The sequence below is a fragment of the Maniola jurtina genome, chromosome 1 (assembly GCF_905333055.1).
Source record: "Maniola jurtina chromosome 1, ilManJurt1.1, whole genome shotgun sequence".
Lineage (NCBI taxonomy): Eukaryota > Metazoa > Arthropoda > Insecta > Lepidoptera > Nymphalidae > Maniola > Maniola jurtina.
Window position 1 is genome coordinate 11,932,075 of NC_060029.1, and position 12,069 is coordinate 11,944,143.

The following is a 12,069-nucleotide window of genomic DNA, read 5'->3' on the forward strand; positions in this document are numbered from 1 at the left end:
GGCAGCGGCCGCGCGGTCAACGCTCGCGGCGCCGCCCGGCGGGCCCCACGCATCCACTAGTGCGAAAATAATGCAACCACCTCTCTCGCTACGCTTGTTTTGGTAATATTTTTTTATATGACCAATTATACATGCCTTGGTAGCGTCTACGGACGTGCCAACTTCCAACTCTAGTATACCTAACTTACCCAACACGGCTACCTATGTATGTACATACAATCGTGGATCAGCAAAGGTGTTTTATAGAAAAGGTACAAATAACATACATAGCTACGTCGCTACAGTGGATAAGTCTGCTACGTAATATTATGTAGGTATATCACAAGATTGTAAACCTACTTACATGTATCGATGTTTTTCTGAATTGTTGATGTGGTGTTATCTATTATGGACACAATCTTGGAACCGAAAGGTACAGAATATTTAGGCATTGTAAGCGCCCTCTAGTTACTTAAGTTATTATTATATATTTAATTACGCTATCATACATACACACATACAAACACTCACGCACACATAAAATTCCATCCTATTACCCGCTCTCACACCCCGCTCCTGTCAGTTACCTTTGAACCGGCGTTTACGCACGTCGAGTCTGAAACCCGCTAACTGCGTGACGCCCGCTGTACAAAACGCCACGCGCCGCTTGTGTAAAAAACTCATATAACGCTAAATTAATCACGCAAAACCCGCTATTAAACTGTAAAAACGCTACGCTAAATAAATAAGTTAAATCACATAAACTTTAAAATTAAGTGAAGTGTTCTGCGAATCTGTGCTTCGAAGAAACTATCCACGGAATACGAGAAAGGGAAGACTCCAAACCACCGGTGACCTATCCTGCCTAAATCCAGGTATTTATCCTACAATTTCTCTGGTCCTTCGAACCGGATCCAATTTCTCTTCCTAGAATCGTATTCATATACAATTCAACACTAAACACGCTATTTATTGTATATTTCAATATTCATTGCAATAGAATTACGTTCGGAACATAGGTACCGCCGCTAACAAAAATATACAAAAATCTTGTATAATTACGCATATTAATGTTTAGATCCACGCATTACATTATATTAACGCATTATATATAATTATTTATGTATATTTTTCAATATTTAAAGATTAAAACTTTTTATATCTACCTACAACTAACTCATTATAAAAATTATATCGAAATAATTATTCGCCTGTATTGAGTCTTATTCGCTTGAAATAACGTTTATTATCGCATATCAGAAATCAGAATGTCGAAATCTAACGAAACTATTGTTAGATTAGAGGCTAAGAAAGAATTCTTGTTTTTATCAATTCAACAAATATATGATTTAAGTCTGAAGGTGAGTGATTCTGTGAACAAAACGAATTTCTTATCTCGCGTTCAAAGTTTAGAAAATTTACGTCAAGATTTCGCGATAGTTATAGACGATTTAATTTCAGCCTATTTGAAACATGACCCTGTTTATACGCCGAACTATGCCCCGCTAGGCGCATTTGACACATTATACTGTCAAATTCAATATACTCTAAATGAAATTAAAAGTGAATCCGCTGTGTCACAGTTTGACAACCAATACAGTTTGTTAAATAAAAAATTACCTCCACTGAATTTAAAAACATTTGATGGCTGTCCGTCAAAATGGACTGTCTTTTACGAAAACTTTTTAAACTTAATACATAACAACAATAGACTCACTGACGTACAGAAAGTCCAATACTTAGTTAGTTGCTTGACTGATAAGGCGCTTTTGGTTTGTTCTGGTATACCACCTACTTCGGAGAATTATCTTATTATATGGAACGCATTATTAGAGAAATATCAAGATACTAGAGTGCAAGCTACTCAACACATAGATACGATTTTAAATTGCAAACAAAATCAACCGCTCGAATCTTTTGTTGATCAATTTTGCTCCGCGCAAGCGGCACTGCGACGCCTAGAAATACCAGATTTATCAGACTTTATGATTACGCACATAGCACTCTCAAAGTTAAGTAAAGATGTTGTCACATTATTTGAACAAAATCATAAACACATTAAAATACCTACTTTTTCCGATTTAAATAACTTTCTAAAAGAACAATTAAAAATACAAACTTTACGCTCCGCTCAAGTTAATACTCACACTCCAAATAAAAAACCTAATTCATATAAACCTAAATCGCAAACTCAGACTTATACTAGTACAGTCAGCAACAACAATAATTATAATTTAAATTCTCAAAATACTCAACGTAAGTGCATAATCTGTAAAAATCAAGACGCTCATCCGCTTTACAAGTGTGAGGTTTTTAAAAATCAAGACGCTAAAACTAAGCTAGACATAGTGAGAAAAAATAGATTTTGTGAGTTCTGCCTAGGATTTCATTTAAAATTCCGCTGTAAGAGCCAGGGTCGATGTGGGAACTGTGCATCTAGCTCACATCACAGTCTGTTATGTAGCTCTTTTTCTAAGCCTAGGTATGAACCCGGGACCTCACAGTCACATGCCACCGCTTACTCACCGAACCGCTATGGTGCTAACAACAATAACACTCCGATACAGATGCCACCGCAGAATGATAAATCTAGTGATTTGCCAAAGATTACAGCACCACCTCCCGCACCTCACGCTCCGCCAACCAATCCTACAGAATTAGCACTTTCGGTGACTACCTCTTCACGCAATTATTCACAAGATACAACTGTACTTTTACCTACCGCGAAAGTAAATGTATGTAGTAACAATACGCAATACGCTATCCGTTTATTTTTAGATACAGGTTCAATGACTAATTTTATATCAAAAGAATGTTGTCAACGCTTAAATTTGAAAATTAAATTCGCTCCGTCAGTTGTAAAAGGCATTGGTCAAACAGAAAGCACATCACTGGGATTTGTAACATTTAAAATTTATTCTCGCTTTGACTCACGCTGTTCTTATACTATTACCGCTAGGGTGATAGACACAATTACCGACCACTTACCAAACGCTCGTATCGATGTTTCCCAGTTAACTCATTTACACGCATTGCCATTGGCTGACGACGATTATCATACTCCAGGGCCGATCGATTGCCTAATCGGTAATGAACTGTTCCCCTTCTTGCTTGGGTGTGACAGAGTGGTCTCGCCTCGTTCGTCTGTAGTCGCGGTTCAAAGCACGCTAGGCTACATACTGATGGGGAGAGCAGACTGCGCAGCTCACAACTCGACTCACCGCTCAAACGATTTTAAAACTTTTTTATGTCACACAGACTCTCCGTCACTTGATGAAATTACTGAACGCTTTTGGTCATTAGAAAATGTACCTAATAAAATTCACATAAGCCCTGATGATGAAGCATGTGAACGCATCTTTAAAGATACTTACTCACGCGATGAAACAGGCCGATATACTGTTCACTTACCCTTTAAAGATGATCCCGCTAAACTCGGTGACTCATACTCGATCGCCAAACTCCGCTTTCTTCAATTAGAGAAGAAATTAAACGCTAATCCCGCTCTTCGTAAAGATTATAACGCAACCATTCAGTCATACATAGACAAAGGTTATCTTACGAAAGTAGACAACCCTTCACGCGATATAAATTGTTATTATATTCCGCACAGAGCTGTTTATCGCCCTGATAAGCAGACTTCGAAAACTCGTATCGTTCTAAACGCTTCAAGTCGAACTACCTCCGGAAAATCGCTTAACGATTTATTATATGTAGGTCCTAACTTACAAAATAACATATTTGAACTCTTAATAAATTTACGCTTATTCTCAATCGCAGTAACCGCAGATATTGAAAAACATTATTTTCAATTAAATTTATCGCCCGCGCATCACGCTTTTCAAAGAATTCTTTTTAGATTTGACACTGATCAATCTATTGACACTTATAACTTCACCGTAGTATCATTTGGAGTATCTAGTTCACCTTATCTCGCCATGAGAGTCGTGCGTCAGCTAGCTGAAGACAGCATTGACAGGTACCCGCTCGCAGCTAATGAAGCTACTCATCACATGTACATGGACGATTACATAAACTCAATCGATGGTTTTGAGAAAGCCAAAGCAACTTATCATGAAATGGTCGATATGTTCAACTCAGGTGGTTTCAATTTAACCAAATGGATCTCCAATGACACTAAATTTCTAAATGAAGTTCCTAGCTCTCATAAAAATCCGCACGCAATTAATTTTGATTCAGATGCTCAAGACGTTACAAAAATAGTAGGAATGCAGTGGCATCCTAAACTCGACACTTTTACTTTTAAAATCAACGCTAATGAGAGTCCACGCGATTATACAAAACGCTTAATTCTTTCAATTACCGCGCGCCTGTTCGATCCAATCGGTCTAATAGGTCCTGTTACCGCTTTTATGAAACTTCTCGTCCAAGAATGTTGGAAATTAAATCTCGACTGGGATACTCCAGTACCCAGCTCAATCGCTCAACAGTTTGAACAATTTTGTAATGAACTACCACATTTAGAACAAATCAAAATTCCACGCTACGTAGGGATGAACTCTGAATCCCATGTAACGCTCATAGGTTTTTCTGACGCTAGTGAAAAATGCTATGGAGCCGCCGTTTACATACGCGTAAGTTCAGATGAACATTCTTCTGGATCTATTCATTTGCTCGCTTCAAAATCTAGAGTCGCACCGCTTAAGAAAACATCACTCGCTCGACTCGAGCTTTGCGCATCTCTTCTATTAGCCAGTTTAATTGATTTGATACGTGAAACTCTTAGCAAGCGCTGCAAAATAAATAACATTTACGCATTTTCGGACTCTACAGTAGCTCTTTCATGGCTGCATTCTCCCGCATATAAATACCATACATTCGTTGCCAATAGGATTACCGAAATTAATTCAAAGTTATCTGCTGAACATTGGTATCATATAAAAGGACGCGAAAATCCTGCGGACATTATATCTCGTCCAGTCACGCCGAAAGAATTATTAGAACGCAAACTTTGGTTTAACGCTCCTCAGTGGACAACGCATCCTATATCGCGATGGCCCATAACGCCTTTTCAAGTAAACGCTCACAATGAAAATTTTGAAGAAGCAAAAATTACTGTTCTAGCAGTTGAAACTTCTGTTTCCGACACTCAACATCCGATTGATATCTTAGCCGAACGCTGTTCTAGCTGGTCTAAATTATTGCGCACCATTGTTTACATGTTAAGATTCTCTAAACGCTTAAAATCACGCGGTTCTATTACAGTTTCAGATCTAGAATTTGCAGAAACTTATATAATTCGCTATGTTCAAAATAAACATTTTTCTCAAGATATTCACGCTCTCAAAAATAATAAACCTTGCTCGAAATCGATCTTAAAACTTAACCCATTTCTCGCAGACGACATCATCAGAGTTGGTGGTCGTTTAAGCAATTCGCAATTAAATTTTGGTCAAAAAAACATCCAATAATCTTACCTTCTAAAGACCGCATCACTCAACTAATAGTTGATTATTATCATATCACTAATTTGCATACAGGACCCGCGTTATTACTCGCTTTACTCAGACAGAAGTTCTGGATCATTGCTGCCAGAAACTTGGTTCGACAACGTGTACACAAATGCAATATTTGTTTTCGCGCTAACCCTCAATCTACTTTTCCACAAATGGGAGAGTTACCCGCTTTTAGAGTAGCGCAAGTTAAAGCCTTCGTTCACACCGCTGTGGACTACATGGGACCTTTCTTTGTAACTCACATTCGCCGCCGAGGTATTAAAAGTCATAAAGCGTACGTCTGCATATTTACATGCATGACTACCAAGGCAGTACACCTAGAATTAGTCTCAGATCTTAGTTCTGACTTATTTCTTGCAGCTTTTTTAAGACTAAGCGCACGCAAAGGCCCTGTAAGTCTAATATACAGCGATGGAGCTACTACATTTTTTGGAGCTAAACGCAAATTAGATGAACTTTACACTCTCATACAGTCCAATGCTCATAAAAATTTCATTGAAAATCGCCTCGCAGAACATCGTATTCAATTTAAACATAGCCCGCCTTACGGCCCGCATTTTAATGGTCTTAGCGAAATTAACGTTCGCTGTGTAAAAACGCATTTATACAAGGTAGTAGGGACACAAATCCTTACTTATGAAGAATTAAATACAATTATAATTCAAATCGAAAACTTATTAAATAGTAGACCATTATGTATTTTAAGCTCTGATCCGTCAGATCTTTCCGCACTTACGCCCAATCATTTTCTTAATCTCACTCCCGCAAAATATTTACCTGTCGAGGATTTAACGGATATTCCCGACAGCCGCTTATCCCGCTATCAATTGTTAACTAAAATTACTTGTTCTTTCTGGAAACGCTGGAGCCAAGAATATTTGACTTCTTTACAACACAGACAAAAGTGGAATACTCCATCCAACCCTGTGAGTCTTGGAGCTGTTGTTGTAATCAAAGACTCCAACGTTCATCCTCTTTGCTGGCCTCTAGGAGTTATAGAAGAACTCTATCCAGGGAAAGACAGTATAATTCGAGCAGTCAAAGTTAGAACGCGTTCCGGAAGCTACATCAGGCCTGTAGTTCGGATATGCCCTCTACCTTCTCAATAGGCTGCTATTAACTCTATTTAAACGCTTTTAACGCTATAATTTTTATCTCTCTGTCTTGCAATTCGTTCTGTTTAGAGGATTACCTCTAGGCGGGGGAAGTTGTAAGCGCCCTCTAGTTACTTAAGTTATTATTATATATTTAATTACGCTATCATACATACACACATACAAACACTCACGCACACATAAAATTCCATCCTATTACCCGCTCTCACACCCCGCTCCTGTCAGTTACCTTTGAACCGGCGTTTACGCACGTCGAGTCTGAAACCCGCTAACTGCGTGACGCCCGCTGTACAAAACGCCACGCGCCGCTTGTGTAAAAAACTCATATAACGCTAAATTAATCACGCAAAACCCGCTATTAAACTGTAAAAACGCTACGCTAAATAAATAAGTTAAATCACATAAACTTTAAAATTAAGTGAAGTGTTCTGCGAATCTGTGCTTCGAAGAAACTATCCACGGAATACGAGAAAGGGAAGACTCCAAACCACCGGTGACCTATCCTGCCTAAATCCAGGTATTTATCCTACAGGCATATTTCAACTTACGGCCAAAATTAATGCTCAATCTATCTTTAACTGGTCGATAAGTTACTTAGCAACGCTGTTTTTTGTCAAAAAGACTTTGGACGAATAACAACATTGTTAAGTAACTCATCGACAGATTGCAGATAGATTGATTTTAATTTTGGCCGTTAGTAAGCTGCAGACTTACGCGGATATGTTATTTTATTAGACTGGTAGCGCTAATTAATTGACTCTTTTTTATTAGTTGTTGGTTTGAGCGTTTTTGCAGCCAACTTGTTGGCACGTCTGTGGATGCCAAGGCGAGACGTCCGTCGTCCAAAAGCCTTTTGTTTTGCTAGTGATTCAATCTCTGTTGACGACATTACTACCTCGAAAATGTGGTCATTGAACTGTGTTTTGAACTTCAGACAAAAAGGGAGTTGTTCTAATGTGTCAAATTGTTAATGATGATGAATTTCAGGATAAAAATTCAAGCGAAATATTGACTTTAATAAATAATTAAAATGATTTACACCTACCTACCGAACCTATATTATGTTAATTTTTTTATAATGTAAGTACCTATCTACTAAACTTGTAATCTCAGTTAAAGTAAACTGATTTGCACATTACATACTACATATATATAATTATTTATAATACGGACAAGAAACGCATTATTCAAAAACGCGAATAAAATATTATTATTTAATACAAGGCGTGATACAATACGGTCCGGGGTATATCGCATCCTTTAGCGCATGCGATGCGGTTTGGGTCGTGCAGTGCAACTCGTTCTTGTCCAATGCTACTTATTTTATGTTGGTTACATATGGTTGGTTATGTTCGTCGGAGATGTGTGATCCTAATCAATCACTGATTAGTTAAAGGTAGGTACCTAGTATAATCCTATATTCTTATCAATCCCTTTGATTTTCTATTAAATATGTACATAGGTAGGTACATCACTTCTTTAATTTTTGGGTTCCGTACCTCAAAAGGAAAAAGGAACCTTAATAGGATCACTTTGTTGTCTAATGATTTTAAGCTTATTTTGGGGTTTAACGTATATAACGGGTACATATGGTACAATTCGATGGTTTATCTGTCGATATTTCGACCCAATTGCACATGTCTATCAAGAAAACCTATAGGGTACTTCCCGTTGCATCGTGAATGGCAGGCAGGTTGTTCTTATAGCACAAGTATAATTACTTCGGATTATTTAAAGGAAATAATCCGAAAGCCACGAATTTGTGGTTACATCACAAAAAAAAAAAATTAAAATGTGTTCACGAAAAAATTAATTTACTTAATCACGTAGGCAGGTATATATATCGCATAGTCCGTCATCATAAACTTGCAGCGCTCTACATAAAAGTGTTCTGTATATTAGGTATGTTGTAGAACAATGGTCTGGAACCCTTCGTGAGCAAGTCCGACTCGCACTTGACCGGTTTTTTTTCTATGTAGCTATAGTCTTCGAGTAATTTACGCCAACATTAATATCCGCTCTTTATCAGCTGTTTATTATTGGACTCGAGCAGATAAGGAGAGTCGATATCAAACGGCGGCCTCTTTTACGGCACATTTTGTAACATTTTGTCCATGTGTAAATATTAAATAAGGAATAAACTAGAGTACCTAGGGAAGGTACCTACTAACTACCTACGTAAATATTTTACACCAACCTGTATTTATTATGATGTTTTTTAAAAGCAATCGTAATTCTAATTACTAATCCCGATTATAAAATATGTGAAAGTTTGGATGTCTGTTACCTCTTCGATCCACAAGGGCTGAACTGATTTGGCTGAAATTAGCTAACATCCTGAATTGCAGAAAATCGAAGAGTTCGAATTTTAAGAGAAAACCAAAGAGGTGTAAAAAACCTACCTATAGTGCGCGACAGGTTGAGATGGCAACCAGGGTGGGAACGCCCCGTACCTACACCCGCTTAGCCCGCTTGGGTTAGTGCGGGTGACGTGCAGGTGTGCTTCCCCCTGCCTCATACCTCAATTACCATCTCAAACTGTCGCGTACTATAGGGCCACGCGGACCAAGTCGCGGGCATCAACTAGTTACACATAATTAGTTTAGGTATGTAGGCAAAGCCTTGTCTCTTTATGTGATTTTATTTTGTTTTTCAGGCAAGTGTAAAAATAGCATGCATCCACTTAGTTTTTTATCCAAACAACGTCTTTCGCATTTTATTAGCACATTTAAATTCGTAGCAACGAAAAGGCAATAAAGCTCTAATTTAGGTTGCATTGTTGGCGTTGTTAACTTCAGAGGCAAGTAGTTTTTATCTTCGCAAATTAAATTAAAATTCTGAGTCGGCAGCATAGCCTAGGCTGTTTACGTAGCTTGATGCATTGACGAGTAGAACTATGGCAGTTGCCTATTATTATGAAATCATGGACCATTTCACATAGCCCGTGAAAAATCACGTGAAAAACTTTTCCGTTTGAGTAGCACTTGCTACCTTACTGCCTGTAGTTAGTAAAATTAAAAAGCAAAATCTTATAAAGAAAATTATTGCATTCAATCCCGCTTTATGGTTTACATTTCGCGTGCGCACGGTCATCCACCCGAGCTAAAGAGCGCGCGAACGAGAACACTCGCATCACTGCGTGTCCGAAAGGCCAAGGGAAAAAACATCCAGTTCAATTAATATAGCAAACAATCATTTGCAACGTTACATGAAAAACGAATTTTCGCACGTATCATAAATGCGAAAAATCTGTTTTCGTGAAAACCAACCTGCGAAATATCAGCGCCATTGATCTTGATCATAATTCCTAGTTTTTAAGAAGCAAATGATTGTAAGTGTGAAAAACTGAAAATTGAAAAATCACATTCCGTGAAAAATCACTGGCAAGTAATAGTATATTTCATTACAAGTGCGGAAAGGCTGTCATTGCAAAGAGTTCCGACAAATGTCTACCCGAGCCGAGGCGTAGCTGAAGGCGAGGGTTGACAGTCGGAACGAGTTGCAATGACGGTTCCGCACGTGTACTGAACGACTATTTTTAATACAGTTGCGAAAAAATGGATCAATTTAATAAAATAATAAAAACACAATAAACTCACCTAACTTAATTTAATTTAATTTAAAACAACTTTATTGTTAATAGATATAAAAACTAGGGTCGAAATTACTCATTTTAGGCAACCAACAACTAAACTCGCAAAGAAAATTTCTGAAAAATGGCGCCAACCGTAGAATATAAGCAGAGTTTTTTTTTCTTCACCCATTCTGGTAGGCAAAGGTAACTATGCCCATACAGCCAAGTCTTCAGTAGAAGTTTTTTATTGATATGAAATGAAAATGAAATTTAATGAGATGAAATGAAATGAAACCTAACCAAACTCATTCAATCAAATCATTAAATCTGATATTGAAACAAATTAGTAGCTTCTTATTAGAAATACGTATTTGCATGAATCATAAAAACTTCTATGAATTTTTTTAGTAAAAACTTCATGGTTGGTTTTTCTTTTTAATATTTTGACAGTTGGGAAAGAAAAAGCACGAGTGCGGGAAAGGTAAAGAAAAAGCACGAGTATGTAATAGCCCACATCCCGAACGCTATACGTCCCTGCAATACGCCACTTTTTGAGCAACTGTATTAAAAAATAATAATTTCACTAAATAAATGCTTATGATTTTAAATTAGCAATCATGCCCATCGCTAGTAGGCAGGCAGGTACCTAGACTTACGAGTTACGACTAATTCTAAATTTAATTTACGAAAATTACGCATAATCGTAGCGCAAACGGGTTGCGATGGCGGCGGGCGTGCGGCGGGGTGGTGCGCGGAGCAAGGTGCGTTCAACGAACGTCCGCGGCGCGGCTCGGCCCAAGGTCGCCGGTCTCCGCTCGCTGGCTCTCGCCCGACTCGCCGTACGCCCGCTCGCCGTCGGACCACCATCGCGATTCCACATCGCTATTTTAAATGTCGCAGGAAAATGGTATAAACCAGGATTTTACGATATCCTTCAGGGATATGGTCAAACCCCGTGAGATGTTAAAACGACAACTCAATTAGACCATTTAAATAAACAAACGGTACTTAGGATGCAAGAAGAGGTTGTAACGCTGGCCATACACGATCGTGTTTACAGCGGACTTGAAACAGCTCCAGCCAATCAACTGATAGCCATGTACCGCCAAGTTTCCTGGACGCGTCGAATCAAATCACCTGCAAACTTGACCGTATATGGCCAGCGTAAACTGGTTGTAGGTAGACAAGAGTAATACAATTTTTCTCAAAAACTACAGAACCGATTTTGATGCACTTTTTGCATTTTCATTTATCATATTTTACGGTTAGGTAGCTATGTTAACCAGGAAGTCCGGCGCAGAAGCCTTGAGACTTTCAATTTCTTAACTTGTTACATAGCTCTTCTGACATTTCACTATTTAGTGAAACCTATATACCTACCTATTCTCTTATCTAGACACTATAGAATAGTTTTTTTTTTGTAAAATATCATTGCACTACTAACAAGGTACCTACTACCTATTGTTAGAAAGACCATCAAAAATGCTGAATGTGAATTTAGCATTTCGAACCGGATGTTGTTGATGCATTGTACAACTATATACTGTGTCGAAACTCAAGTGAACGCGGGTGATGCAATCTTTTATTAGTGAAATAGGTTCCTATGAGTAGGGTTGCCAGGTAGTACATGGATAAGTCCTGACTTTTGATTTCTACAAGTCCTGATTTTTCTTATAAAAAAGAAAGAATTTTCAGTAATTATTCCTAGCGACCACTACCACCTGCCCATTCGATTGATAATTTCAAAAAATCTATCCTTATTTCTGCATTTTAAAAGGAACCTGTTTGCAAAATTCGAGCTTTCTACTTTCTAGGTCCAAGGATTTGGCTTGAGCGTTGACAAGTCAGGATAATATATTATTTAGTTAATAATGATTAAGATTTTTACCTATTTAATGAAAAGCCTGACGGTTTACACTCCGGC

General features: G+C 38.0%; 1 protein-coding gene across 1 annotated transcript in view; it reads right to left on the reverse strand.

The window, feature by feature from the left end:
• LOC123868497 (fibronectin type-III domain-containing protein 3a) overlaps window positions 1–12,069 on the reverse strand; it is an 81,039-nt gene that overhangs the window by 62,382 nt on the left and 6,588 nt on the right. The window lies entirely within an intron of this gene.